We start from the raw sequence: 27,384 nt of genomic DNA, 5'->3' as shown, positions 1-27,384 counted from the left end.
CCAGCCCCATTTCTGTCCCCATTTCTGTCGTTCTGGCAATTCCACCACGTTCTAGGAAGGCACCCACACAGCACACAGTGTGCAGCCCTTGGGACTGACTGTGACCAGTGATCCTCTCTGGAGCCTCACCCAGGTGGCCTGCATACCAGTGAGTTCCCAGTGGCCCCTCCTGGCCGCTGGCTTTGCAGGGACGAGCCCCTCCTTGGGAAGCAGGCACCTGGAGGGACCCTTCAACAGGAAGCTCCCAGGTGGTCCTTAGGGACCTCATGGTGCAGGGGTGGCCCTGGGCAGGGGTGGGCACTCCCACAGGCTGATGGCTTCCAGACCCCTCAGCTGTAAGAGCCCCACCTGAAGGGATGCCAAGAAGAGAAAACGAGGTGTCACAGAGCTCCCACATACCCAGCAGCAGGGGGTCCAGCTCTGGTTACCAGGAGGTAGGCATAGATGGGGTGAAGCGAGGAGGTGGGTGGGGGGACAGCTCTCCCCCTGCCCCTCCCTCCTTTCCCGAGGCCCACAGCCAGCATGTTGGGGCAGCTATAAGCCTCAGGGTGGAGAGTTCCTCCCAGGAAGCTTGAGGGCAGGAATCAGGCAGCCTGGGGTCTATGGGAGCTGGGGGTACCGGGGGCTGGAGCGCAGGGGGGCTGCCTCTACCTTCTGAGGGGTGATTTCCCCCAGGCTGGGGGCCTGTCGGGTCTGGAGACCCCTCTGGGGCTGACTCGGGTGCAGGCCCTGGTTGGGAGGGGCACCTGTCTCCCCACGGGGCTCAGCCTTGGCATTTCTGGCAGAGAACGAAATAGACAAGGACTAAACAATTCCCTCCCAGGGGCGCCGAGAGACCAAAGCCCTGGACAGACACCAGGAGAGGCAGGGCCACAGGTGACTGAAATTTTTGTTTGACTGAGTGGAACTCAGACAACAGACGTTGCTGGTTCATCTGCCTTTCCCAGGGCCACGCTCAGGAGGGGTGAGGCAGAGCCACGGTCCCAGCTGCCGCAGCCCCCTGCCCCGGCCGTGGGGACCCCGGGAGGCTTCCTCACCCAGGTGATAGCCCGTGTTCATCTGTCCCGGGACGGGGGTCTGCGTGCCCCGCCTTCCCCACTGCCCCTGGGACACGTTCCTCCCACCCCTGCAGGGCCAGTAGCTCCCGGGTCCTGGCTTCTCTACTTCCCGACTGCGTGGCCGTGGGGGGGTCCCTTTCTGGAAACTCCCTGGGCCTGTTTCTCCTCTATGGGAATGGGCACAAGATGCCTCGCGCCCAAGGTTAGGGGTTCAGAAGTGGGAGGGAGTGCTGGCCCCGCACGGGCCCCGCAAACAGGAGCTCTGTGTACTCCATCCCGGGCCAGCTTGGCCAGGGCCGCCCCGTCACCACCGCAGGGGGTCCTACCCTCTAGAACTCAGAACCAGGGCTGCCCGGGCCTGGCTCAGGGCTCAGTGCTCTCCTGGCGCCGCCACTGCAAATGGCCCGTGTGCCACCACGCGCAGGGCACTGTCCACTGCCCCACCCCTGGAGGGAAGTCGGCGACCGACACACAGGCCTGCAGTCTGGAGGGACGCGGAGCGCCCACACCACACGTGCTGAGGCCCTGGGCAGAAAACTGAGGGCTCCGGGGATCGGGGTGCTGGTGGGGATGGGGAAAGGCTGTTTCCAGGGGCTCAGAACCAGGAAAGGCTGACGGTTAGGTCTCAAAGGTCAGGAGAGACCTGGGCAGTCTGCGGACAGGGGGTGCCTGAGCAAGGGTGCAGGGGCAGAGCCCTCCCGAAGGACCCTGAGCGGCAGGTGGGCTGGGACCTGCTGGGAGACACCGTGGTGGGGGCAGCAGGGCCCCCAGCCGGCTGAGTGGCCCGGCGCCCACCCCAGGGCAGCGTCTGTCCGGGGGGAGCTGCTGCCCTCCATTCCGACACCTGCCCAGGGGGCTGCCCAGGCGACTGCAGGGACAGACAGGGAGCTGGGCCTGGGCCGGAGGCATGGTGGGGGCTGTGCTGCAGGCGGGGACTGGGAACCGGGACACCCGGGGTCGGCTTGGATGGCTACCTGGAGGCACTGGGCTCAGCCAGAGGCCATGGCCATGGGCGCCCCACTTCCTGCTCCAGACCAAGCTTCCAGAGCAGGCGCCCCAGGGACGCGGCTGCTGGTCGCTCCTGAAGGAGGCGGCTCTGGGTTCTCAGACGCGGCCCAGGGGAAGGAGACAGGCATCGCTGGAATGGTTCACCCTCACAAGGCCGAGACGGCACAGAGCCGCTCCCCCCGAGTCCCCATAAAGTGTCCTGTGCTCCCACGAACTCATCGATCCACACGTCTTCTCAGGCCTGAACATTTCTGAACTGTCATCAGAGGGCTGGAGGGACTGGGAGCTGGGAAACCACGCAGCGTATTACAGTCAGGGTGAAATATTGCCACAACACAGAGAAATATTTTATATTTATTCTCTTTTAGAAATCGTTATAAAGGGACTATAATGAGAATGTTGCAAACGAGCAGAATATTTTCTTCTAACCTGACAATAAAAATATGTCACAGGGATGCGTGAGACTCTAATAGCAAACAGCTGATGGGCCCTGGAAGTTCAGGGCTGAGCACAGCAGGGGCTTCCAGAGAGCCTCTCCTGGGGGCAAAGGCACAGAGGACGGCAGGGGAGGGGCAGGGTGGTCTGTGCGCCTGGTCAGGTACCAGGAAGGCCTGCAAAGTCCCGAAGGCACGGGGCCCCACCGAGCCCCCAAGTGGCAGAAACATCCCCACCATCCCCCTCACCTGCGTCCTCCTCCTCATCCCCACCATCCCCAGCGTCCCTGTTGCCATCACTGCTGCCACCACCCTCATTACCATCCTCAGCAGCCCCCCTTCTCCACTGTGTATCTTCCCCGCCCCCACCCCCTCCATCGTTCCCATCGTCATCACCGCCATCCCCATCCTCATCCTCCCCATTGCACCGCCCCCCCCGCCCCCCGCAGGCCAACGGCGCCCCTTTGTGAACACCTGCGATGTGCTGCGCACGGCGCTCATGGCTTTACATAAATTATCGCAGTTCCACCTCACAACCACCGTGTGAGCTCTTCCTGGGCTTATCAAACGTGAAAACCCATGTTCAAACTGGGTCAGAACTTACTCAAGGACACACACCCTGTAGGAGACGGAGCTCAGACCGGGACCCCTTCTGGCCCCAGAGTCCTGACAGCACTTGTCTCAAAGGGCAGAGGAGCCGCTTCCTTCACGGGACCCGAAAGCCCTCGGGCCAACCTGAGGACGGCGGGCAGGCCCCCCCGACAAGCCCCGGTGCTGGGTGCTGGGTGTGCGCGGACGGCTGTCTGTGCCCCCTCGGCCAGCAGACCCAAGGGCGGCCCACCCAACAGACACCCGCCCGAGGCCACCAGCGTGCCGGCCCCGGGGCTGCCCGAGGGAGCCAGACACAGGGACAGCCTGCTCGGAATCAACCGGGCGAAGCCGGGCCACGTGTGACTCAGCCCACGATGGGGCGGTGGGGAGGCCTTTTGGGAAGAGGACGCACGTGAACGCGGCTCTGAAGGTGGGAAAGGGGGAGTCCCCATCCCGGGCAGAGGGCGCTGTGGGAAAGCAGAGGAGGAGCCCAGAGCCCCAGTGACTTCAGAACAGGACGACCAGGAGGCTGCGTCTCTACAGCAGAGGCCCCGGAAGAGTCTGAACTTAACTCTACGCCTTGAGGGACGACTCGAGGGAACAGAACAGGGCAGGGCGTGCCCCCCCCCCCAAAGTCCTCGACACAGCAAGCACACTTCTGTCTTCTCTGTCTTCTGAGTCCCCGCCCAAAGATCCTTCCAGACGACAAACGCTCACAGCGTGCCGCCTCGGCGCTGGTGCGGGCAGGTGAGGGAGCCAGCCCCGGCCCTGCCCGCTGGGGTCCCCCTTCCGGTGCACAGCACAACGTTCCCAGGCCAGGCTGCCCCGACCACCTGACAGGGCCCAGTTCCAGCCTGTCCTTCTCAGCAGCAGCAATGCCCCCACAGCTCCCCAGGGTCTGACGGGGGCCAATGGCCTCCCTGCCCCCACCCTGCCCTGGACGGCACGTCTGTGAGCTGGCCAGAACCTTCCAGAACACAATATTTCCCTCCGCAGACACCCACTCTGATGGGGACTGTTTGGGTCCACGGTGAGCAGAAGGGGGGTGTGTGTGGGTGACTGGGTGGGGGGTGGCAGCAAAGACCCCTCTGCTCTGCTTTGGGCCCTTTCTCTAGTTCCTGGTGCGTCTCCATGATGCCCGAGGAGGGCAGATGCAAAAGGAAGGATGAGCCACAAGAGGCCTGGAGAATATCCTGGAAGCCCGAGCTAACCGTACCACAGGGCCGATCCCGGAGCACGCCTGCGTCCGACGGGCCCGCCCGCCCGCAGCAACGGCTCTCCCCCGGAGGCCCTGCCAGGATTATAACTCTTCTCCGGGCTCAGGAATGTGTGCAGAGGGCAGGAGGGGCCGTCCTGGGGGAAGACTTTCTCAAATTGACATTCAATTTCCCATTGCTAAAAATATATCTGAAGCCAAGCCACTCAGGATTATAAAAGAGACGTGAGACTGAACATCAAATACGTACGCACTCAGTGTTGGGAAGGATGTGACCTTCAAAACTTCCTTTCGATGAGTTCCCACATAAAATACTATTTATACAGCTTAAAGCAAATGATGGTGTAGGCCAGGACTAAATCTTCCCACTCCAATTTAGGCTCTGCAGACCTTCCGAGAGCTCTGCCCGCGGGCCAGCCCGACAGTCGCGCGTGCTGTGGGGGATGGGGGCTGAGCGTGGGGGTCGGGGGAGGGTGCGTGAGCGGGTCTTCTGAACCCACTGCCGTGGAAATACCGAGTTCGGATCATTCGCCACCAGCTTGTAAATACTGTACTCGCGCCCCTCGACCCCGAACGGCTGTGCATTAATCTCTGAAGGTCAGGGCCGCTGTGTGCAGGACCTATCAGTGCCTGGCCAGGACAGAGCCTTTCTGACATTTGCGGGCCAGTCAGAAAGCAGCCAAAAAGGCGACGTCGTCCCGGGATGCATTTTTTTTTTTAAATCAAAGGTGGCCCAGCTTCTTTCCAGGATTTTAAAAAACAGCCCTTCTTACCTTGGCCACCCCTGCCCGCCACCCGCTGGCACCCTGACTTGTCCCTGGGTGTGCGGACGCCACCTCCTCTAAATCACGGCTCTGCTTCTGGAAGGGGCACCTGGGACAGCTTAGGAGGGGGGACACCTAGGAATGCAGAGCGAGGAAATGCGATTCGAATGCCCGCCGCTGCGCAGAAAGCCTCTGTGGGGCCCCGAGGAATTACTGGGAACACTGGCCAGATTTAAGGACCAAATTTAATCTCCACCTGCCTCCCACAGGACAGCCGGGCAGGGCTGTCCACCCCCGCTCTTGCAGCTTTCCACAGGCCTTATTTACGAGTCACACGCAAGCGAACGTACGGAACCCGAGCACAGAAATGACCCCATCCCGAGCGCCCGCGTCCCCAAGCCTCAGGTTCTGTCCCCACCGAGGACCCCCGTCCTCCGCTGCCTTTTCGCAGCACTGTCACCAACCCCACGCACAGAAGCTCTGCCCGCGCTGATTAATTATGGATTTGCCAAACCTTGACGCTCTCACTGAAGTGAACGAAAGATCTCTATGCAGATCAGGCTGTGCCTGGCCCCCGACCCCCAGGGCACCCCCTGCTTCATCTAACGACGGGTATATCCATCCAGTTGATGGCGTTACTTAGCAGATATGGGCTGCAAGCTGGACACCCCAGGCTGGCAACTCCTGTCGGTTTATGTCAGCACCAAGACTGGGGGCAACAGTCAACGACCCTGCTCCAGCCGTCGTCCTGCCCCTCCCTGGCCCCAGGCCCCCACCAGGCAGGTGTCCAGGGAAACTGAGTGGACGGAGAAATGTCTGCTAAGGTTTCCCAAGCTTCGGGCTGTGCAAGTGTCTCTGGCCCCTGCACACTGGACAGAGCAAGGCCTGCACGAGGTGCTGTCACCTTTGTCAACTTGCCAGTGACAGGTCAGGAAGGGAATCCACTGTGAGTGCTTAGGGGATGACCAGGAGTTCGCCAGGCGAATAAAGGGGAAGACATCCAGAGCCCCTTCCCTTCCTGCCCCCATTACCTCTCCTCTACACCAACCCTAGATTTTTCTGTAGTACTCTCTCCACCTGGCAGGTTACAGATGGATCTGCCCGATGAATGGATGAATGAACGAACGAACGAACAAATGAATGAAAAAAGGAGCCGGCACAAAATCCTGGCAGCCTGAAACACCTGGCTGTACAAAGCCCCAACCCCGTTGCCACGACCGACAGCCCCGTGAGCCAGGCAAGGAAGGCAGCAGCCTGGAGCGCTGATGGGAAACTGAGGCAGCAAGAGGCGAGTCTGACCACCTGGAAGCCGGGCATGAAACTGAACGCGCAGTACCAGTTCCCCTAAGAACCACAGGTACAGAGGGAGGGAATCACCCCAAATGCTAGCGGCCGGTTAGCTCCAGGGAGTGAGCACGCACTGCTTTCCTTCTGTTTTCCACAAAGCACCTCCGGCGGGGGTGGGGTGCGGGGATTTAGCTCCTCTGTCTGGCCTGGTCTTCACTCCCAAGGCAGATCTGGTCTCCGCCAGGCCCTACCCCAGGGCTCTTTCTCCCAAGACTTGGCCTGACTCATGCTACGTTTTCATTAGCCTTGTTGGTAGTAATCGGCCTCCGATCGAGATTAATAGAGGAAATATTCTCCAAACACTTAAACACGCACTTCCATTAATCTATGTTCTGAAAATTAATCTTGGAGGGCAACCTGAGGAAAGTGTTAATTGCAGTTCCAGACACAAATCCACAGGAAGCTTGCAGAGGGCCTCTCGCAGCCGCGGCCAGCCCCTGAGGCCAGAGCGAGCGTCTGCCTGCAGCGTGACCCCTGTGTCGGACGCAGGGCCCTGGTCAGTGCGGGGGACGCAGGGGCTGCAGGCAGCATGGCAGCCTGGCCCCATGGGCTGTGAGCTGCCTGGCCTGGGTCCTACCCTCTCCAGCCCCCACTTTCCTTGCCTGTAAAAGAGGGATATTAAAGACTTATTTTTAAATTTTAGTATTTTTAGTCCATCATCTAAGAGATATGTCTTCATCACAGCATCCCATGCCCTTCAGGCTGCGGGCGAGCAGCGGGGCTACGTGCTGAGGTCAGCGGGCCATGCCGGCAAGCCCCTCCTGGCCCACAGCGCTCCCACAGTGGGTGTCCCTCCTGTCCTCAGAGGCTGCTATGGACTGAACGTTAGCGTCTCTCCAAAATCCATATGTTGAAGCTCTAGCCCCACATGGGTTGTATTAGGTGTGGCCTTTGGTAGGTGATCGAGGTTAGATGAGGTCATGAGGGCGGGGCCCCGAGATGGGATTAGTGCCCTTCTAAGAAGAGACACCAGATAGCCCCCTGCATGGGCTTCTGGTCGTCCAGAGGCTTGAGCCAGGAGAGCGTGGTGGCCGAGACGCTCCCTCAGCAGCCGCCAGAGGCCACAGTGCCAGGGTTTCCCCAGGGGCCAAAACTGGGTCTCTGGTTCTCTCTTCTCTGTGCTGACCCCGTGTGTCCCGGGTCCAGGCTGTACTGGACAGAGGAAATCCCCGTCCTGCCCTTGTCCGAGCCCTTCTGACAGAAGACGTTTTGTTTGCTCACTTCCTGCTCACGTGGAAATCGATGGTAAAGGATCCCTTCTATGTCCCTTCAAGGAGCACGGAGCTGTGAGGGAAAAGACTCGGGTGTCACCCTCTGCCCTCTGTTGAAACGCAAAGCCTCTAGTCACGTCCCCTTCAAAGCTCCTTGTCGCAAGGCAGTGGCTGAGTGCCCACGGCCACAGGACAGCGGCTCCTTGCTGCTCCAGGTCCAGACCTCGGCCCTCATACAGACAGGGAAGGTTCCCTGAGCCCAGAACGCAATGGGACGACTGGGCTGACACCAAAACAGCAGGCCTGTCCCCCACCCCCACCCCTGAAGGTGCTCTGGAGAGAAACCTGGGCTGGGGAGCCGGGGATTTCCCCTCTGAAAAGGAAAAGAGCTTATTTTTCACCTAAAAGCTAAAGGAGATGCCCCAGTCCCCTGCTCTTCCCGCGGAGACGGTGTCACGCCCCCCCTCCCCCCCCAGGGCCGCTGGGAGGGCTCAGTGCTGTTGCGCACAAGTGCCAAGCACAGTACCCGGCTTGGGGACCATCACCCCATGTCAGCCTTTAGCACCGCTGTGGTCCCGGAGGCCCCTGGACCCTGCCAGCGGAGGACCTGGGCAGGTGAGGTCCCCCTGCTCACCCTCTCCCTCCAGGGCAGCCTGGCCGGGTTCTCTACCAGCCTGTGGGGCTGGAGGCCTTTCCTCAGGAAGGACAAGGGAGGGCTGGTGGCAGACTCTCAGCCCTGCAGGCAGAATCCGGCTGCCGGCCACGGTCGGCGGATGGGGAGGTGGGTGGACCTGCCTCCTGCCTCGCAGCGGCAGCCCCGCTCGGTTCCCAACGGCTCCCAGCCGGGAGGACAGGGCCACCAGCTCGAAAGGCAGCTCCTTCCGCAGGCGGCCATCGTCACGCCTTCCGAGAAGGCCACGGGCAGGTACTGGAAGGAGCGCCTCATTACTGCCTGCTGAAAGCCAGGGGCCTGCACAAGAGGGCTATGCCCAGGACAGGCTCTGGCCTCCGCTGCGCCGCTGGGTTAAAGGGGAGCCACACGGGGAGGAGGAGACAGCTGGACAGCCAGGCTCGGAGGCACGGACCCACCGCGGGGCTCGTGGGTGGGAGCAGGGGCCCGGGGGCAAAGTCTCGCCCTCTCTGGGCCTCAGTTTGCCTGTTTGCCCACTCTGACAGGCATAAGGATCACTAAGAGCCCTCCAGGCTCTGATGCTGGACTGGTGGGGGGGTGACGGCAGGATGGAGAACAGGGAAGCTGCCTGTGGCCTAGGATGATGTACTGTAGACACTGATGCCCTGAAGCCTGCAGCTGAGGATACACGCCTGAGCCCATCACCGAAGGTCAGAGCTGGCCGTGGGGTCGTGTCTCCTGTAGGAGGCTCCAGCTGGGCAGAGGCGCCGCTCAGGGTGGCTTGCCAACCCCCTCCCCCCCGCCCTCCCCCGTGGCACAGGACATAAGGCTGTGATGTGAGCAGAGGCAGGGGCTGGCCAGAGAGAGCTGAGGCAGGATGAACCTGCTCTGATGGGACCCCAGGTGGCCAAGGGGCACTGCCAGTGTGTCCCTCAGCTGGCCCCCTGGACAGGGCAGAGGGACAGAATGGGTCCTGAGTGTCACCACGGGCAGCAGCCCTGCAGCCTGGGTGCCAACCTACTCTGACCTTCCTTGAGGGCCGGGATCTGGGGCTCACTCCTCACTCTAGTCACTGGTTGTCAGGAATACCTGGCTCCTCTGTGGACGAGGACAAGTCCCTCTCCTGGGAGGTGGGACCATCTGTCCTGAGTGGTCCAAGACAAAAATGGGACACAGAACAAGACAGCCTTGTCTCTCTGCCTTCCTGGGGTGCTGTTCCCAGACCCCCAATGCCCTGCAACAGCCTTGAAGGGGGCCCTGACCCACACCTGGGCCTGCACCCACGCGTCGGACTCCCCCTGGCCCCAAGTCCAGCTCTGATGGCATCGGTCCCCCCTCCCCGAGTGCTATCCCTGTGGCCGAAAGCCCCTGAGTCACCACCTCCAGTGACCCCACTGCGGAGAGGGGCTCAGGTCGCGGAGTACACCTGATAGCCTGCGCGTGGGACTGCGCAGCGAGGCCACCAAACTCCATCTCAGGAGGGTTTGCCCAGCCAGCCTGTCCTCACCGAATCACACGGTGCTCAGCCGCCCACGACAACCGTGTCAGTAAGGACCCTCGCAAGTCCCGCTGCGCCAGAGCTTGGTTTTAAGGCAAGCGCAAGAGTGGGCCGGATGGGGACCGAGACTCCAGGGCCCCCCTCCCACGTCATCCAGCCCGAACTCCCCCTCTCTCTGCTTCATGGCCCTGCCTAACGGGTAACTTCTACACAGATAACTCGGAAACTCAAGTGAGGGTTCCCGACAGCCCGAAGACCTGCGTACACATTGCTAGGGCAGCAGTGGCATGAGGACACAGTCATTTCTGAGCAGAACGGCCGCCACTGGAGCCCAGGAGCTCAGGAGCATTGGAGGTGGCCCCCTTGCACACGTGCCTGTGTGAGTGCGAGGGCATGTGCGCACACACGTGGGCCCCAAGAGGGAAAGGCAAAGCCAAGGGCATGGGGGCAACTCAAGGACATGCTTAAAGCACTCTTCAAAACTCTCCCCAGTGCTGGCCACGGGCCTTGGACTTCGCGCATCACCTGTGCGTTGGCATCTGGCCTCACGCACCGTCTTCCAGGAACACCCGGTGCCCCTTCCCTGCAGTGCAAACTGCCCTCCTGAGCAGGCTCTCCCTCCCCTGCCACTCTGGGGTGTGGGGCACCCCGGTGCCGTGAGTGCTGGCCATGCTCCCTGAGTCCAGCCGCTCCCCCTCGGCCATGCCCAAGCGCTGTATAGGGACCCTCCTTGGGGGTCCCTTCCCTTCCCGGTCCGAAAGACTCTGGAGACTGGGCCGGATTTCCTTCTCATGGGAGGGCCGGGGACCACCCCACAGTGCAGACAGGACCCCCCGCCCTCACGGCTGAGCCTCTGTTGGCTGCTCCCCACACCCCCTGCTGCAGAGCCGGGGCCTGGGTGAGAGGAGTGAGGGGTAATCTGCCATCGACAGCACAGTATTTCCAACAGCAGGGTGGCTGCGTCCAGAATGATGCTCCCTCCCGCCTCCCACAGCTGGGACACGCCATCCACGCCACCCTCGGTCACACTGGCCACGTCCCAGGGCGCGACACTGGGCTAGCATTTAGTGGAAGCCTCACATGTACCGAGTGTGGTGTTGTCCCCGCTTACAGATCAGGACACTGAGGCTTCACAAACGTGGCTCATATGTCCAAGGCCGCAGCCTGGTGTGAGGGAGGCGTCAGGCTCTAATCTAACACTCGTCTTGTGGACCCCAAGTCTAGCACTCTTTCAGGGACGCCTGACTCCTCTGTCGAGTCCGGAGGAGGTGCCCACTGATGCAGAAGCTTCGTGGGGGGTGCGCTAGGCCGCCCTGCGAGAGGTGAGTGGGCAGGAGGCCAGACACTCCTTCTCCCGGGACCGCCACCAGCGTCCATTCTGCCTCTCCCCGCGGTGAGCGCCAGGCGCCACAGGTGTGAGGATGAATGCGGCCCCATCGTCAGGGTACTTCCACATCAGTTAGCAGATAACTTATCGTTACACTAAAAAGACCTTTATTTTATGCTGATCATTAACTAGGCAGGCTTCACACTCCCGTTTGCACACAGAAAGACCTGCAATTGCCTTGTTCTGCAGGGACCGACTTCTGTAAAATGTGCCTGAAACCGTTTTCCAGTCCCAGGGAGGGAGGGAGGCTCTTCCCCGTAGGAAGGGCCTTGCAGCCAAGGTGGCCCTGGGCCTCTCAGAGCCTGAGCCCTTAGCAAGACTCCTGGGAGACCCTGTGGGGACCCAGGGGCCCTGCAGCTGAAGCTGGGGGGGGGGAGGCCCCAAAAGTCCTGTGGCAACGAGGTGCCCACCACCCAGGCCACCCACGGGACGCAGCCCCTTCCACTCAAGAGCTCCTGTTTTCCACCAGCTTTGTGTTTGTCTGCAGTAAACCTCGCAGGTGAGAAGCACAGAGGGCGGTCTCTGCCTCAGGGTGGGTGCTCACCATCTTCTTGGGGACACCGGAGGGTCACCAGCACCAGGGGATGTGCAAAGTTGCTCAAAGGGAAGTGGGGGGCATTGCAGGCGGTTTTGAAGAGGCTCAAGGGGAAGGGTCAGAGCCTCACAGGAAAGGCAGGGGGAGCAGCAACCCTCTGAGGGGCTCAGAAATGAGACCAGAGCGTGCTCACGGGCTGTGAGGCCGCAGACGGGACCAGAGCCCAGGGCGTGCTGGGGAGAAGGTGTGACGTCAGGAAAGGTAGACTGTAGGTCAACAAGCAAAAAATGAGGCCGAAAGATGCCGCATGACGATGCTAACAGCTGCGGCTCCCAGGGAAGGCACGTTACCGGGGGCGGGGGGACAACAAACAGCAGCCGTAATAAAGCAGACGCTAGAGAAGACACACGGAGAAGCAGGCATGTGCTAACGCTAGGAGACCTTAATTCCCGCTCCCAGTCCCAGACAGATAAAGGACACAAAACTACGTAAGGACATAGGAGATCTAAGCGAGATTAGCCGTCACGACGAGCCGAAGAGTTGCCCTCTGACTCAGCCAGCCCATTTCTGGAGCTCACCCCGCACACGCACAGAATTACTTCCCACAGTGTTTGTCACGGCAATGTGTTAGAGATGATAATAAACCACGGTGCGTCCCCACAATGGAGCAAGATGCAGTATTAGGAAAAATAAAGGGGGAAAAAAAGGACACAGAAGTTCCCCATGTACAACGGAAACCATTTTCTGGGACGTACTAAATGGCAGAAGCGAAGGTTCCAAATCGTGAATAAATAAATGGGCAAGAGGTGCATGAAAGGGAAAGTGTAAACACACACGTGCATTTGTGTCAAGAGACTCAAACCCTCCACGCGTGCCCTTCACCGCGGCCCTGGGCTCTGAGCCTTGTGACTGCGTCGCTGTGGCAGAAGTGGCCTCCCAAGGGGCCTGCGTCCTGACCGCTGGCCCCTGGGACTGTGGCGCCTTTCCCGTGGTAACGGGCTTTGCAGGTGTGATCAGGTTAAAGCCCCCGGGAGGGGAGATCACCCGGGACAAGCCAGGCAGCCCCGTGGTCATCACATGCCCTGGAAAAGCAGAGACCCGCCTGGCGGCGGTCAGAGTGAGGCGTAACTGGATGAGTGCTCAGGGACACGCGCGACTGCCACCTCCGCAGACAGGGAAGGAGTCAGGAGCCAAGGCAGGCACGTGGCCTCCAGCAGCTGGCAAAGGCCAGGGCAGCCTCAGAAGGAGCCAGCCCTGCCCCCATCCTGATTCTAGCCCAGTGACACCGTATCGTGGGCCCGACCCACAGAATTGTACAATAACACAGGACTGGTGACAGTAGCACCAAGAAACAAATACAATTACTTATTGTTTTAAATTCCATCAAAAGCATCAGGAGGAGATTTTCTGGCCTGTCTGCGGGCCAGAACTGGACACGGCTGATGGCAAGAGATCACCCGGTCAAAGGTGAGCAGTCAGGCGCGCAGCTTGCTGGGATGCCCTCCCCTCACCACCCAGGAAGGACAGTTACGGGTCCAACCAGGACCTGGGGACAGGTGGAGAGCCAGGTGTCCTCGCCACATACGCCTGGAGACACCTCTGTCCTCAGGCGCAGCCACACTGTTAGTTTTTGTCCATATGTGCCCCCTGGGTGGGCCACAGGCTCCCTGACGGCTGACACCATTCCTCATTCGTCTCGGTGTCCCAAATGCCCAGCACAGAGCCCGGCACCTGGCACTTGGTCAGTCACCCACCCATTCACTCGTCAAACGTTCCTGAAGCTCCTACTCTGCGCCAGGCGCGGGTCTGTGAAGGAAGGAGTGATGAACGGGGCCAGGCTGCCCGCCTGCGCCACCCCCACCACGGACAGGGGCGGGCAAGAGTGCTGTCTGAGGACGGGCCTCTCCCGCGGCGGCTGCGGTGTGTTCCGGACTCGACTCCTCCACCTTCAACAGTAACGTCGGGTGTGGCTCCCCACCTCCCACCTCCTCCTGCCAAAGTCCCCGCTAGCTTTCCCTGCTGCTGCTCACTGCCGCCCCGACAGAAGAACCCCCTAAACCACTGTACACTGCAAGGAAACGAGAGGAAGGGGATGGAAACCCCGGGAGAGGCCTGGCACCACTCGGTATTGTTGAGACCACCCGTGACCGGGCCGCTGATGGGCCCTGGGACAGCCACAGGGAGGAATTCGATGGCTCCCATATGCCCCAGTCTGGGGGAGGGACCGATAACCAACCCCAGCGAGGACAGAGCAGGTAGGAGGCGATGGCATGGGGGTGGAGGGAGAAGGCGCTCTCGGTTGGGGGTGCACACAGACATGGGAAGCCCCATGACCCATCCCCCCCACATCTGCTTTCCCCAAGGTGCAGATGACAACAAGCGGATTGAAGAAAAACATTAAACGACGGGTCTCAGCCATGTCCGGCTATCCACGCCAGGGCATTGAGGGTCTCGCTGCCTGAGCCCCTCATCTCGTTCCTGGGGGCCATGGAGAGCAGGTGTCTCAGTCCCCCTGGGACGGAGGCTGGTGGCTCAGAGGCTGGGGCTGACGGTAAGCCAGTCAGCCAGTCACCCAGTCCCTAGCCCGTGCTCCTGGTACGAAGGAGACAGCTGGGGGTGGGGGCGAGGGGCTGGATGTGGAGCCCGAAAGCCCTGACCTCGGCTCAGTACACAACCACCAGAACTCACCCACACTCCTCTGTGACAGCAGCGCACAACTGGGAAGGAGCGAAAAAGAGGCGTCATTCAAGACAGCAACAAACAACACAGAAAAGGAATAAACCTGAGGAAACACGTGCAAGCTACGGGTGCTGAAAACCACCAACCACCACAGGAAGGAAGAAAAGGCCTGGAAAACGGGGGCACAGTTCGTGTTGATGAATTCCAAGGCCCAAAAGTATTGAGATGTTAATTCTCCAACTGATCAACAGAGCCAATGCAATTCGAATCAAAATCCCAGGAGACTTTTTTTTTTTTTTTTTTGGTAGAAATCAACGAACTAATTCTAAAATGTCTAAGGAAAGGCAAAGAACGGAGAACTTCCCAAACAAGTATGAAAACGAAGGATGCTGGAGGACTCACACCACCGGGTGTCAGGTTTTACTGTACAGCTGCAGAAATGAGGGCGGCGGGGAACTGGCAAAGCGGTGGATATCAATACAACAGAGTCCAGAAATAGACTCAATTGATATTCAGCAAAAGTGCAGCGGTGATTCAATGGGGGAAAGACAGTCATTTCAATAAATGGGGCCGGAATAATTGGACATCCATATGGAAAAAAAAGAACTTCGATCCATCCCTCCTTCCATACACAAATATTAATGCAAAATAGATCACAGCCACGAATGTAAAATCTAAAACTAGAAAAAGCATTGAAAATCTTTGTGATTCTGAGTTAGGCCAAGACTGCTGGATACCACATCAAAAGCATGATTCGTAAGAGAACAAATGGAGAAATCGGACTTCCTCAAAAATTAGAGCCTCTGTTCCTTGAGAAACACTGTTAGGAGAATAAAATGGTGAGCAACAGCCTGGGAGGAAGTATTTGCAAACCCCACGTAGGATGAAGGACTTGTATACAGAATACAAGGTCGGTCCAGAAAAAGTCCAGCCATTGTTAATGTAACGGGAACAGTTTGCTCGACACTGACGGAACCCGGCAGCCACAGAGAGTGGACCTCACTGCACTGGTCAGCGGGGGCGGTAGACGCCACTGAGTGAGCCTGTGCACTGTGTGGCCGTCGCGTTCAAAATGACTGAGTGAGTAGAGCAATGAACCTGCATCAGATTTTGCATTAAGCTTCAACATTGCCCCACAGAAATGATCTGGATGATTCAGAAGCCGCGGCTGTGGGCAGCTGGTGAGTGGCAGCTTTACCCCGACAATGTGCCGGCTCATACATCATGTCTTGTGCAGAGGGTTTTTTTGGCAAAACATCAGGTGACTCAGCCCCTCTACAGCCCAGAGTCGGTGCCCTGCGACTTCTGGCTTTTCTCAAAACGAAAATCACCTTTGACAGGGAAGAGATTTCAGGCGATCAATGAAATTCAGGAAAATACGACGGGGCAGCTGATGGCGACTGGGAGAACTGTGTGAGGTCCCAAGGGGCCTGCTTTGAAGGGGACTGAGGCGTCATTGTCCTGTGTTCAATGTTTCTTGTACCTTCTTCAATAAAGGTCTCTATTTTTCACATTACATGACTGAATACCTTCTGGACAGACCTTGTATATAAAGAACTGTCAAGATCCATTAGTAAAAAAATAAGAATAGAACAACCCAACGAAAAATAGGCAATAAATATTTGAATAGACACCCCCGCTAAAATAGACATAGACACGGCATATGAGCTCAACACTATTCGTCTTTCGGGAAGTGCAAATTTAAACCGCAGTGGAATATTACTAAACACCCGGCAGAACAACTACAAAATGACAATACCAAATGCTGGCGAGGACGCGGGGCAGCCAGTGCCTATGCACCGCTGAGGGGAACGCGGAATGGCACAGTCTCTTCGGGAAACAGTCTGGCTGTTCCTTATGATTAATTTACCGTACTATCGTATCGTATCGGCAGCCGTCCGTCTCGAGAGACGATGGTGTAGCTTCTTAAGAGTCCATCTGCACCGCCGAGAATGGCTGTGCAGTTCGACTCGGGAGTGACACGGTATCTGTCTCCTCCCGTGTTGAATCGACATCTTGCGATGACGCTGGAGTGTCCTCTCCAGTGAAGCTGAAGCTACAGAGCCTGGGCAGGGTGATATGGAGGGTCTGCTGTTGCCCATGCAGCAGACCCCCCCTCTCTTCGCAGCTGAAGGGTCCAAGGGAAAGACGGAGTCGATACAGCTTGGCTTCAGGTGCGCCGCAGGAGTTGCCGGTGTTGACTACAACGTCAAACCGCCTTAGGGACTCCGGCTCCGGATTTTCTGTCGGGGTTTACTCCCTTAGCCTTTCCCCTGAAGAGGTATGCCGCAAGGCAGCGGAGGTTTTTTGGGGTCAGAGTTTTCCTTCTCTGTTTGAAAGACTACCAGTCAATTATTTAGTAGAATGTCTCCTCAAAGGATTTTGTCTGATGATTATATTCAGATTATGCAAATTTGGCAGGAACAATACAAAGTTATGCTGTTTCTTCTGTCTGCATTTCTTTAATAGACTTTATATTTTTAGAACAGTTTTATGTTCATAGCAAAAATGTCTCTTTCTGTAAATAAAGTTTTATTGGGACATACCCACTCCCATTTGCTCATGTACTGTTACGGAGCAAAAGGGGGCTCTTTCCCGTGGCGCCTTGCTGTAAACCCAGTGTTGAGGAAAACAGGTCTTTAGTTACCATATTCCAACCTGGGGAGGGCAGTGAGCACTTCAGCTCAGTGCCTTGTTCTCCCACGGGACCCAGCACTTCCCTTGCTCCCCAAAAGGCTAGAAGCCAAAAACATGCCCAGAGGTTCCCCATCCCTTATCTGTCAGCCGTCTCCTTCAGGATCAGGGTTACGACGTCACCAGCCTCCGTGTAACAGTCCAGGAAAACGTGTGCCGTGTGGCACTGGATCGCGTGTGGTTCCCTCTCTGCCCTTTCAAAGCCGCATGGATCTCTTCTAACACCGCATGGTGCTCTTCCCTCTGCAAACCGGGTGGTTCTCCTCCCTAAAATGGCTGCTGCCTTCTTTTCAAATCCCTGACCGTGGCCTGTGACGCAGTGGGCAGGGGAACCAGTTCTGACCACTCACAGAACCTTGCGCAGGCCCTGTACGCATTTTCCTCACTATCCTTGGTCAAAACCCCTCCCATCTGGCTGGGGTCTTGGAAGAACCAAAGCCATTTGCATAACTAAGACAGTAGCCACCAGCCATAGATATGCAAAGGCTTCCTGAAAGCGGCCCCTTCCCCATCCCCCAACCGCAGCCTCTGGGGACTATTTTTTGGGGGTGTGGGTGGGGAGGACCTGCTCTGTAACAATATGACCCAGCAATTTCACTCCCAGAAATGTGGGCAAGAGACATAAAAACTTCAATTTCCATAAAACCCTGTATGTGCATGTTAGCAGCCCCCCCACCTGTGATCACCCGCACTGCCAGCGGCGTAGCCACGGGACAGAACTGCCCCCCAGGACAAGGGCGCGGACCACTGACCCACGTGGAGGGGTGGCTGAGCCCCAAGGTCCCTCGGCCTGAACGGGTACACACTGTAGGGGTCCATCAATAGGACACTCTGGGACAGGACGTGGGGCGGGCCTGACCACAGAGGGTGGAGAGGAATCCTCCGAGCCGATGGGAATATTCTGTAACTTCTTTTAAAGTCTAGTCAACAACCATCCCCATTCGTAGTCACGAAAGCTATTTTTCCTTGGGATGAGGACACAGAAACCCTACCCCTCGGCGCCTTTCACACACGCGACGCGGCGTCATTCACCGGCCGCCAGGCTGTACGTTACCCCCCAGGATTTGCTCATTTGACACCTGGGCGTCCGTGCCTCTGACGCCCAAGACGCTCTGCGTCCTGACTGCGGCGGCGGTCCCAGACGACATGCGTTTGCCGCAGTTCTCAGAACTGGACTCAGAAGGGGGGTTTACTGTATGTTAACTGTATCTCATGAAACGCCAGAGACCAAGCACTTCCTGGCCCTGCGACCTGGGACAGGTGACTCAAGTCTCTCCAAGCCACCATCTCCTAATCTCTAAAATGGGGGTAATAAAAAACTTACAGGCTGCAAAGGGGCAGCTGAAGGTGCACCTGGGTGCTCTGTGTGAAGGGTCATCTGAGACATGCAGGGGTGGGGACCCAGTGTAAGAAACAAGGTCATAGTGACTCCCAAACCAGTAGAAAGTCATTAGTAACAAAGGGCAAATGTAATTAAAGGATCTCTGAGAAGGGAGTTGACAGCATTAGCATATCTACAAATCACAATAGGGGCATTTAAATGAACACCTTAGATTGTAACTCCAGAGTAACCAGTCACGGAGAAACGGGGAAGAAGGAGAGGGGAGGGGGAGCTAGTTGCGTTAGGGCAGGAAGCTAATCGCTCTCACTTTAGGGTGGCAATTTTAGGGTGGGGAAGCCAAAACTACAAAACCAGGTTCCTTTGTCTACTTGGCGCACACATGCTCCTGGCTGTGAGGGTGCGCCCGGTTCTGCAGACTCGTGAATAAAGGCCTCACTTTACTGCTCATGTCCTGTGTCCCGGTTTTTATTGTGAGCGTTTCTCACACCAGGACACTGTACCCAGCAGTGGGGAACCAGTTGGACATGCCACCCAGCCTGTGACAGAGGGAAAACCACCTTTCCAAGAGGGAGAACAGAAGTGAACATCTTGCGAGAAATGGCCGTGCCAGGTGGCACACTGGGCAGTGTCAGATGCCTGGCCTGGCCCGGCCCAGGCAGGGCGTGACACCCCTGGGCTGCAGGCTTACTTGTTCCTATGGTAACGCATTGGGCAGGGGGGAGGGGTACGTTTGTCTTTACAGATGAGGGGGATCCCCTGGCATCCCTCCATCTGTCGTTGGTGCCAAGTGCTAAGCACAGGGTAGGCCCCTGGCATGAACTCGTCATAGCCTAGGTGTCTGTGTTAAATATATTTCTTGTTTCCTGCGTTCTTTGGGCCTGGGTGGGTACATGGGCGTGAAGCCGCTGCGGGCCTGACCCCGAGGAGCACCCACGTTTCCGGCTCAGTGGCTCACACTCAAGGTCACGGTGACAAGGCAGCCACGGCCTGACCCCGTGGCCCACCTGCGCTCTGCTCACCGCCCACAGCGACGCAGCGAGGCAGGGGCTCGGAGCCCCACGTTCCAGAGGCAAAACCCAGACCCCTGGGGCGGGAACTTGCCCACGTGGCAGGCGGGGCTGGGGGTTGAGCCCGAGCCCCAAGGCCAGCGAGCCGCTCAGATGGAGACGGGCCCGCCCAGAGGGCAGGCGCCGGGTAGCGCCCTGGGCGGGCGGGCGGGCGGTCGGAAAGCCTCTCCCGCAAACGGTCCCAACAGGAAGAAAGGGCTTTCTGTGCATTATCTGCAAAAAAAAGCCAAGTCAAGGGGAGGCAGGAGAAAGGCAATAAAAGCAAAGATCAATTGTGTTGGAGACGATGTGGCAGGAAGACAGATCTCTCTGGAAATTCCTTCTGACTGGACTCTGCCAGGATCGGGGTATTTTTCATTCCAAGATTAAGCAAAATTCTCCTCTGTCATAACCTCCTACCATCTGTGTTCCATTTCCTGCTATCATCTTTACACCACACGCATTTTAAAGTCTGTTTTGCAGCTTTCTCTGGGCATCAGCTGGAGGATGTCGCTTCGAGCTTTAAGATGAGCAGAGAAGCACAGGAGGTCTGGGGACGCAGGAGAGCAGGCAGCCCCAGGCTGTAGCCCCGACGTGGCAGGTGGCAGTGACGGTGACAGTGACCGGGGCCCGGGGAGCTAGGACCCTGCCTGCTGGCAGGAGTGGCTGCAGCCGGGAGCTCAGAGGCCTCGCGGCCTGGCTTGCACAGAAAGAGAGAGCAGGTGGCCGAAGGGGATCCAGAGTGTTTGATGAGGGACAGAACTTGGGGTGTGGGAGCCTAGGAGAAGGTGGGGTAACTGTGTGACTAGTGATGCTGCTGTAACTGGGGGAGAGGGGAGCCCATTGTTTCACGGCGTTGGTGGGGTGCAGGCTTGGTGATGGGAGGCGAGAGGTTCAGGGATGAGTGTGCGCAGTGAGAGAGGAGCCTGGGGCAGGGACTGCAGTCCTGAGGATGGATAGGACCCCCTGTGGGTGGGAACCCCACACCCCAGGCAGAATACAGAGATGTTGGCAAGGAAGGCGGCCAAAGCAGGATTCTGGCGACTTTGACTTTCAGGAGAAGCCAGCAAAGGAAGCTGGGAAACAAAAGACTAGCAGGATCAGTGGGACCTGAGAAGCAGCATCAGGGAAACCATGACAACGAGAGTCCCCAGGCAGGAGTGGGCAGCACCACCGAGCTTCAGCGGAAGGGCACGGCTGGCGAGGGCTGGAATGCCGTGGGATGCGCAGAGGCTGTTTCCTGTGGAAGCTGGAGGGGTGGAGGAGCCACGCTGGCGGGCGCAGCGCTTCCACACGCTGGCTCTCGGACCTCTCTCTACGGAGCCCGTGAGCAGGCAGGAACGGGGCGCGAGCACAGGAGACGAAGAGACCCCGGAGCAGCGCTGAGGGGCCGTGGAAACCAGGCATGGCGCTGGGGCCCCTCAGCAAGGCCGGCGTCTCCACCGCCCCTGCCTCCTCACCAGGGTGACGTAGAGGCTGGGGCTTCCCCAGGGGCAGTGAGCCCCTGTCTGTGCTGAGGGGAGGCCAAGGGCATCGGTCGGACACGCACTCAGGACCGTTACTGAGCTCCGCAGTGTGGGCCTGTGGAGCTGAATCAAAACCAAGCCCTCGGCACAAAGGTGGACCATTCGGGGCAGACCTGTTCTGGGGGAAAGATGGCTCGAAACGTCGCTTCTATAACAACACATCACCGTCCCCCAGCCCATCACAGGGCGGACATCAGCATCTGCTTGACGGCGGTCAGCAGGTTTCCCACGTGTCTGTCTCTGACTCCCGTGGGCGCTGAGGAGCGGGGGAGGGCAGGCTGCCCAGACGCCCCACTGAGTGACCTCTCGGAGGCCCAGCATGGCGCCTGGGCTGGAGAGAACGAGCCTCGTGTGTGGGCCGCGCAGAAGCACCCGCTAGGCCCCCGGGTCCCGAGCCGACGACAGTCAGAAGCCCCTGGAGCCAGAAGGGGCCCGTGGATGGGAGCGGCTGGCGGGTGGGGCTGGAACTGAGCTTTGGGAAGAGGAGAGGGGGTAAGAGAGGGCACCCCAAAGCGGCTTTGGAATTAGGGAGCCCCATGCCCAAAGGAGGGTGACAGCTGTCAGCTCAGCACGCGTCCAGATCGCGGCCCAGGCCGAGCACCCCGCGGGGACATGCCCAAGAGCCTGGGCTGGCCTGGTGCCTGCTGTCCCCCTTTCTCGGTGGCTTCTCCTGCAGAGATGCCATGGAAGCACCAAGGCCAGATGAACATACGCACATGGAAACGTAAAATGCCTAGAGCCGTTGTCCACGGAGCTTCAGCTATTCCGGAAGTACTGCCTGCAGCCTCCAGCTAAAACCCAGTGTCCAGATAGCAAACAGTCAAGAGGGACGAGGGGACAGTCCCATGCTCAGGGAGCCATCCCCGCTGAAGCCGGGAGGCCCGAGGCCCACAGGGCAGGGCAGCACCTGCTGTACCCCCAGCTGCTGCAGCCCGAGCTCAGGGCTGGGCGTCCGGGCTCATCCCCACTCGGACCTGGCAGAATCGTTTGCGGCTTAAGAAGTGATCAGATGTGTCCCTAGAGTCCTTCCACCCCTGTCACTCATGCTTTGACAAAAATGGTTCTAGCCACACCCTGCTCCGTTCAGCGCCCCTGGGCGTAACACTTAGAACCAAGTGCACGGGAGCCAGAGGGGTGTGTGGAGGTGGCCGGGGCTGGCAGGCCGGCCCTTCCCTGGCTCTCCTCCCACGGCGGCCATGCTTGCCTGTGGGGGTGGCCCGGCACCAGCCCCTTCTCCTCGGGCCAGCACTCACTGCAAACGAAGCAGCCAGGCCAGCAGCTGTCCAAGGGGCTGCCTCGGCCAGTCTGCCCCAGGGCAGAGGGGTGGGCGCCAGGCCCTGGGTTGGAAATGAAGTCAGCAGCCTCCAGGGGAGGAGAGACAGGTGGAAGTCCTAGAGAGTAAGACCCCCAATGGGGAGGAAGCCCACTTTTCAGCACAAAGGTTGCTTGGCCTCAGCTCTCCTTGAGCCATGAGAGTGGCTTTGAGAAGGGGGCACTCCCGCAGGACAGAAGGGGGCACTGCGCCTCCTCACAGGCCGGGGGCAGAGAGAGAAGAAGGTGCCCTAAGGGAGGCTGGGTCGGAGTTGGGGGGGGGGGGGAGGAGTGTACTGGGGCGGCTGGGAGCAGGGGCCCTGCCCGCCGCTCCCAAAGCCGCAGCCCCCACCCGGCCGGTGAGTACGATTTACAGCTCCATGGGGGGATTCAGCACACCTGGACCCGACGATCTCTATCCTAATTAAATTAACACAGAATTAAGCCTGACAAGACGGCCGAGGTTTACTGATTTATCTAACGTGCGCCCTTGCTGCTGAGACGGGCACAAACCTCTCTTAACTTTGAATGAAATTAAGGGAAATATCAGGCATTTGAGCTACTTGTTGGCCCCAAAATGAGCCAACGTGGACTGGAGAAGGCTCTCTGAGGCCCACACACTCTCCGGGGTGGGTCGCCGCACTCAGTGCTGGCCCTGCGGGGGTGGGGGTGGGAGGGGTGACTGAATGGCAGTGCGGAAGGGCCAGGCCGAGCTCCAGGTTAGACCAGGTGAGCCCTGGCCGCTCCAAGCTCCATGACAAACAACGAGTAGAGAGTATGGCAAGTGGTGCTACTAGAGGCTGAATGGAGCCACACTGGCCTTTCATCATCACCGCCATCCTCCTCTTCCTCAATGTCACCATCATCATCCTCACCCTACCCATGCCCCCCCACCTATTCCTTTCTTCCTCCTCGAGTCCTAGAGCTCCCAAACTGAGCTGCGTGCGGCCACCGGAGTGAAGATCGTTTCCTAGCCTCTTCCGGAGTGAAATGTGGCTGCACCTGAGCGGTGGCCAACGGCACGCAGGCAGGACTCCCCCCTCCTTGCTGCTGGGACGCAGGCACTGCAGTGTGAGCTCAAGCAGCCGCCTCGTGCCCAGGACATGGGAGCGTGTTTCGAGGATGGTGATGCTGCATTATGGGAAACTGGGACTCCGATCAGCCACCAGCTGCCACGGGGAGTGAAACCCTCCTGCTTAAGCCGCTGCCGTGGTGGGACTTTGCAGCTGAACATCTAACTGTTACAGCTGACTCCAGAGCACACGTTCTTAACCACCGTCTTTAGAAAGCAGCTCATGTTCGCCGTCCTTCTCAGACTTTAGGACTCTGTGATGAAGCCTCTGTTACTGCGTCTGGTCCAGAGCGAATGCTAATAACTGCCAAGTAGCCACTCACTCTCCCCCTTGCTCCGTGGCCCTACCGTGCTCTCTGCAGGCAGGCATCGCCCGGACCCGACTGGGTGGGCAGGCCCGCTCCTGCCTGGCATCAGAAGGGAAGACTGCTCCTTCGTCTCCAGAAAGAGGCTTCAAACTACCTGCACCAGTCAGGTGTCTGCCAGAGCCTTATTTGGCACGATGGAACTGGGCTGTAAAGAGGGAGGATGTTTTAAGCTCAGCAGCCCCAGTGGAAGCAGGGCCACGAGTGGTGACATTGGGTCCGAGTGCACCAGCTTTTGAAGGATGCCCAAGGAGAGGCACGTGCCAGGCAGACGGACAAGTCACCTGCCGCGCTTGCAGGAAAAGGGACCCAGTTGTCTCTAAGGAAACCCTTTCCACAGAGCCAGATTTGCATATAAATAACAGACATGTCAAAACATATGATGTCTGGATCTTGGTATTCATCCTAAGAGATGAATCCGCAATCTAATAATTTCCTTCAATTCTAGAGAAGCTTGTGCAGGTTCTGTCCTCAGCACCGGCACCGGGCAATTAACTAAACTGCCATTTTACTTCCGGAAGCGGTGACTGCTGGCCGGGAATGGCCCTTCCCACCCTGCTCACTTGGGCGGTTTGATGTCAGCCGGCCGAGGCCTCTGCAGCTCTCTGCAGGAGAACGCAAGGCGGATGCGCAGAGGGCCTTCCCTCGGCTCCCCGATGGTGGACGGCGCACAGTGTGGAAACGGAGAACACGAGGACACGTTTCCTTAGGAGGAGACGGCGGCGGGGAGAGGCGATCAGGAGGGCGGAGGGACCAGAGTGAGGAGTCAGAAACCTGGAGAACCAAGTTCAAGTCCCTTTCCACCCGCCTGCTAGTTCAGCTGGCTACCGCCCCTGCCTTCCAGGGATTTCTGGTCGGGCGGTCCTGGCGAGGACCCAACAGGAAGGAAACCCATAGACAGAGAAAACGCTGTGTTCCGGTTTCCTGGGCACCCAAGAGCAGCAGCCTTTTCTGCCACCAGCTTGACATAGGAGACGCTGGTGTTGGTTCCTGGCTCCCTGAATCTAAATTACATCACCAAGGAAGAAGCTTCCCGAAGGAAACGAATCCGCAGATAATGATCCCTCGCAATGGACTGCAAATTGCAATAAAAATATAACTTGAATGTTAAAGGCGAACTTCAATTAAGGATCCCATCACCCAGTTTGCTCCAGACCACAAGAAAAAAAGGAAAAACAAACCTAGTTTGCTGCCAACAGCAAGGCTCCTGTGACAGCTCTGAAAACCAACTATTTTTGAAAGCCACGTTGGAAAGCACACGTGCTCAAGGGGATGAAGGAAGCGGCCTCGTGTCTACAACGTTACGCTGAGAGGCAGCTCTTCGTATATTGACATGATGAAAGCCAGGGAGCAACGGGAAACCATGTGTTCACAAAGGCGGCGAACAGAAACGCCCAGCCTGGAGGCCGGCGCACAGACCGTCGGCGGTGTGGTGTTTCCCCACCAGGGGCTGGAGAGAGCCAGGCGGGAGGGGTCGCCCGGGGGCCCCCACCGGAGGCACACAAGCCACCACTAGAGCCCCTCTGTGGTGGGGACCAGGGGCTGTGGGCCCCGGGCCCCGAGCCGGGGCTCCTCCTCTGATCATCTACAGAGCGTGCGAGCCTTCCCACGCAGGTTAGTGCTGATGCGGGCTCTAGATTTTTTTTTTAAATTGACATCCAAGTTACGTAGCATAACATTCGCCTTCTAAAGTGTACAGCTCAGCGGCACCAAGCACACTCCTCGCAGTCTGTGGAACCATGGCTGCCATCTAGTTCCAGAACATTTCCACCCCCGCAGAAGGAAACCCCGCCCTTGTCTGTGGAGTGGCTGCTCCCCGGCCCCGCCCCCCACCCCTGGCACCACCAATCGGCCTCTGTCGCTGTGGGTTTGCCTGTTCTGGACGCTGCACAGAAATGGAGTCCTGTAAATCTGTGGCCTTCCGGGTCGGCTGTGCTCACTCAGCACCGCGGGTTCAAGGCCCACCCCTGCCACAGCGCGGGCCCGGGGCCCCACCCCCTGCTGTGAGGAACACTCCGGTGTCGGTGTCGGTGTCGGTGTCAGTGTCGGTGCGCTCCTCCGAGGAGGCAGAGGCGGGTTTAACGGTGGCCGCACGAGGTACGCGCCCTGGGCCCCGACTTCTGAAGGGCCCCGCAAAACCCCAACTTTACACTTTTTTCTAATGACACCAAGTTTGGTTTCATATGTCGTCGTCGTCGGCAGCCGTCCGTCTCGAGAGACGATGGTGTAGCTTCTTAAGAGTCTATCTGCACCGCCGAGAATGGCTGTGCAGTCCGACTCCGGAGTGACACGGTATCTGTCTCCTCCCGTGTTGAATCGACATCTTGCGATGACGCTGGAGTGTCCTCTCCAGTGAAGCTGAAGCTACAGAGCCTGGGCAGGGTGATATGGAGGGTCTGCTGTTGCCCATGCAGCAGACCCCCCCTCTCTTCGCAGCTGAAGGGTCCAAGGGAAAGACGGAGTCAATACAGCTTGGCTTCAGGTGCGCCGCAGGAGTTGCCGGTGTTGACTACAACGTCAAACCGCCTTAGGGACTCCGGCTCCGGATTTTCTGTCGGGGTTTACTCCCTTAGCCTTTCCCCTGAAGAGGTATGCCGCAAGGCAGCGGAGGTTTTTTGGAGTCAGAGTTTTCCTTCTCTGATGTGCCCTGACTGGAAGATCGAACCAGCGACACTTAGCTCGCAGGCCGACGCTCAATCCACTGAGCCAAACCAGCCAGGGGTGGTTTCATACGTGCAATTTTAATTATTGATTGTGATGAGATAGTTAAAAAGTTTGCAAAACAAAAAGCAAGAAAAAATTTATTTAAATATTTTCACATTTGTAATTTTAATTTCAAGTAAAATTCTATGATTTTTTTTTGTTCAAATTTCTGATTGTTACTCCTATTATATGTATACTATCATTAATTATAATCATACTTTTATATGTGTTCAACTATTAGTTCAAAACTCTGTGATTATTATGCTCTTAATATTATACATATATTCAAATTTTATTGGAAATAAACCATTAATAGTACATAACACTTTTTATTTATTTAAAAATATGGTTAACGTGTATTTTTATTTTCCCCGTCTCTCTCTTTTTTATAAGTGGCCCAATATTTTCTTCTGCGCTGGGAGCCTCACCCGACCTTAATCTGCCTCTGCGTGGAGGGCCATCGGGTCACTTCCACCTTTTGGCTACTCTGATGATGTCACGTGGCTTCCTTCTCTCTCTCTGCGTCGGGCTCTGCCCAGCAGAGCCCAGGGGGTCAGCTTCATGGAATCACCGAGCTTCATCTGAATGGCTGCATGACCACGCGGTGCCACGGTGGGCAGCACTTATTCCTTCCCCTGCCCTGCCATGCAACGCTCGCAAGTGAGGGGGTTGTCCTCGGACGCCCTCCTCCAGGATAGATGGCGGAGTGTTTAAGCCAGGGGTTGGCAACCTTTCTGTAAAAGGTCACACAGTGCACATTTCGGGCTTTGTACACAACGCAGTCTGTTTACCTTCTCGATTCTGCAGTCTCACGCAAGGCGTAAACAAGTGGGTGGCTGTGTTTCAGTCCAGCTTTGTTTATAGAGACGGAGGCAGGCTGGATTGGGTCCACAGGCCAACCTGCAGTTTAAAGGACTTGAACGGCATCCTCCCAGGCACAGGGACGGGTTCCAGGTGGCCCGCCGA

The sequence above is a fragment of the Furipterus horrens genome, unplaced genomic scaffold (genome assembly GCF_987537825.1).
Source record: "Furipterus horrens unplaced genomic scaffold, mFurHor1.1.pri manual_scaffold_3, whole genome shotgun sequence".
Classification (NCBI taxonomy): domain Eukaryota; kingdom Metazoa; phylum Chordata; class Mammalia; order Chiroptera; family Furipteridae; genus Furipterus; species Furipterus horrens.
This window is presented reverse-complemented; position numbering follows the sequence as displayed.